General features: G+C 42.0%; 1 pseudogene; it reads left to right on the forward strand.

Annotated features, from left to right (window-relative positions):
* The first annotated feature begins 1786 nt into the window (after positions 1–1786).
* Positions 1787–3137, forward strand: LOC112264234 (annotated as a pseudogene).

Consider the following 3137-nt stretch of genomic DNA (forward strand, 5'->3'; position numbering starts at 1 on the left):
ACATGGTTGAACATATTAGAGAATAGAGGTTGACCGATTAATCGGATTGGCCGATTAATTAGGGACAATTTCAGGTTTTCATAACAATCAGAAATTTGTATTTTTGGGCGCCGATTTGCAGATTTCTTTTTTTTTTACACATACCTTTATTTAACTAGGCAAGTCAGTTAAGTCAGTTATTCTTTTCAATGATGGCCTAGGAACGGTGGGTTAACTGCCTCGTTCAGATTTACAGATTTTCACCTTGTCAGCTCGGGGGATCCAATCTTGCAACCTTACAGTTAACTAGTCCAACGCAATAATGACCTCCCTCTCTCTCATTGCACTCCACAAGGAGACTGCCTGTTACGCAAATACAGTAAGCCAAGGTAAGTTGCTAGCTAGCATTAAACCTATCTTTAAAAAAAAAATCAATCATAATCACTAGTTAACTACACATGGTTGATGATATTACTAGATATTATCTAGCGTGTCCTGCGTTGCATATAATCTGACTGAGCATACAAGCATACAAGTATCTAAGTATCTGACTGAGCGGTGGTAGGCAGAAGCAGGCGCATATACATTCATTCAAACAGCACTTTCGTGCGTTTTGCCAGCAGCTCTTCGTTGTGCGTTAAGCATTGCGCTGTTTATGACTTCAAGCCTATCAACTCCCGAGGTGAGGCTGGTGTAACCGAAGTGAAATGGCTAGCTAGTTAGCCCGCGCTAATAGCGTTACAAACGTCACTCGCTCTGAGCCTTGGGGTGGTTGTTTCCCTTGCTCTGCATGGGTAACGCTGTTTCGATGGTGGCTGTGGTCGTTGTGTTGCTGGTTCGAGCCCAGGGAGGAGTGAGGAGAGGGATGGAAGCTATACTGTTACACTGGCAATACTAAAGTGCCTATAATAACATCCAATAGTCAAAGGTTAATGAAATACAAATGGTAAAGAGGGCAATAGTCCTATAATTCCTATAATAACTACAACCTAAAACTTCGTACCTGGGAATATTGAAGACTCATGTTAAAAGGAACCACCAGCGTTTATATGTTCTCATGTTCTGAGCAAGGAACTGAAACGTTAGCTTTCTTACATAGCACATATTGCACTTTTACTTTCTTCTCCAACACTTAGTTTTTGCATTATTTAAACCAAATTGAACATGTTTCATTATTTACTTGAGGCTAAATTGATTTTATTGATGTATTATATGAAGTTAAAATAAGTGTTCATTCAGTATTGTTGTAATTGTCATTATTACAAATAAATAAATAAAAATCGGTATCGGTATCGGCGTTGAAAATCCTAATCGGTCGACCTCTATTAGAGACTTAAAAAAGCTCCACCAACTCAAGGTCATGGAGAGAATTCTGTTAGAAGAATGTTATACGTTTCTTCATAACACCTAAACTGAAATCAAAACAGACTGGCTCACTACACCCTTGTTGGAGAGAATACGGCCTATTGAGGGCGGACCACTCTCATATCTTTTGGACGTGCCCTGCAATCGAAACTTACTGGGGAGAAATAAGATCTAACATTGGAAAAATTATGGGATTTGACATAGAACAAACATTCATTTCTTTGTACTTGGGTGAAATACCTGATAACTTACACAATAGAGAAAGGTACCTCTTGAAGGTCCTACTGGCAGCCAGTAAAAAGGCTATCACTAGGAAATGGCTACAAAAAGATCCTCCCGCAGTGACACAATGGATAGACGTTGTAGAAGAAATACACCACATGGAGCGTATGACCTTTGCTTTAAGAACTCAACAGGAGAGAGGTCAGGAATACTGGGAAAAATGGGTTTCGTACGTGGAAAAGGTCTAATTCAAAGATGTCAATGTAACTAATATGATGATATGATGTTGAAGGCATGAAGTGCACTGTAACTGACAGATCTTTTTTGTTGTTCTTTTATTTGACTTTATTTGTACTTTCTTTGTGTTCCTACAATAAAAACAAAGTATAACAACAACAACAAAAAGTGTGGGGTGACCGAGGAAGATATCTGCATGGGGTTCCTCGTCCGTAGTAAAGACCTCTCCTCCTCCACTAACTGCAACCAATTCGAGTTCCTGCACATTACCATGCAGTGCTTCTTTGGTGCTCTCTACATTGTCCTGAACAATAACTCGGACTGCTCCACCATACCTAAGCTCTTTCAGCCCCAGGACAGGCAGCAACAGCCTGGCTTTCACAGAGCGTGTCTGGGGCACTGCTTGACCCAACAAGAATGGGCCTTGAAGGAGGCCAATACGGCAGCAGAGACCCCAAACCTCCAAATAACAGCTACTTTTGTGTCTGGGCTCTTGTCTCAGCACCACCATAGCCTGCTGCTCCTCTCCTGCCCTGGGCCCACTCTGGACAGGAAGTCCAAGCAGGTGGTGACTGTCCAAAGTCATGCAGAAGCACTTTAAATCCATCCCTCGGCCCGTGGAGGGGGAGAAAAAGAGCATGCATGCCATGCCGAGCTTCGTGTGGCTCATCAAGTGCATCCATGAGATGCAGGATAGCAGGATCGCCAGAGACACTATGGCTAAGCTAGAGGTGGAACACCTGAAGCTGACCTATTGTAACATAGGCCCTGTGGAGTGTACTGCACTGGCCTACTTGCTCCAGCACCTTAGAAACCCTGTGGGGCTTCAGCTAGACTACAACTATGTAGGAGACGTTGGGGTGGAGCATCTGCTGCCTTGCCTGCATGTCTGCCACTCTGTATAGTAAGTGTATTTATCATGGCAATCACTATGGGATTATTTTAGCATTACCTTGTGCCAGTAACATAATACACAGGAAACTAAACTAAGGCCTAATAATACGATTATTTTTTATTTCACTTCCTCAGCCTGAGACACAATAACATATCAGATGAGGGAATCTGCAAATTGATTGAAAAAGGCATCCAGTGTGAGCGCTTTCAGAAGATTGCGTGAGTATTGCCAAATCTATTTTCCACTGTCAGGAGACCTATAGCTAGGCTATGGTGGCTGTAAATGTTCTAAGTCAAATATGCAGATGTAAAACCTGATGAATAACCTTTATTGATCTTGATTAATATCTCTGAAAGGCTATTCAACAACAAGCTAACTGATGCCTGCACAGAGTGCTTCGCTCCTGAAGATAAAGCAGAATTTTCTCTCTCTAAAGTGA

Source organism: Oncorhynchus tshawytscha, linkage group LG12 (genome assembly GCF_018296145.1).
Source record: "Oncorhynchus tshawytscha isolate Ot180627B linkage group LG12, Otsh_v2.0, whole genome shotgun sequence".
NCBI lineage: Eukaryota > Metazoa > Chordata > Actinopteri > Salmoniformes > Salmonidae > Oncorhynchus > Oncorhynchus tshawytscha.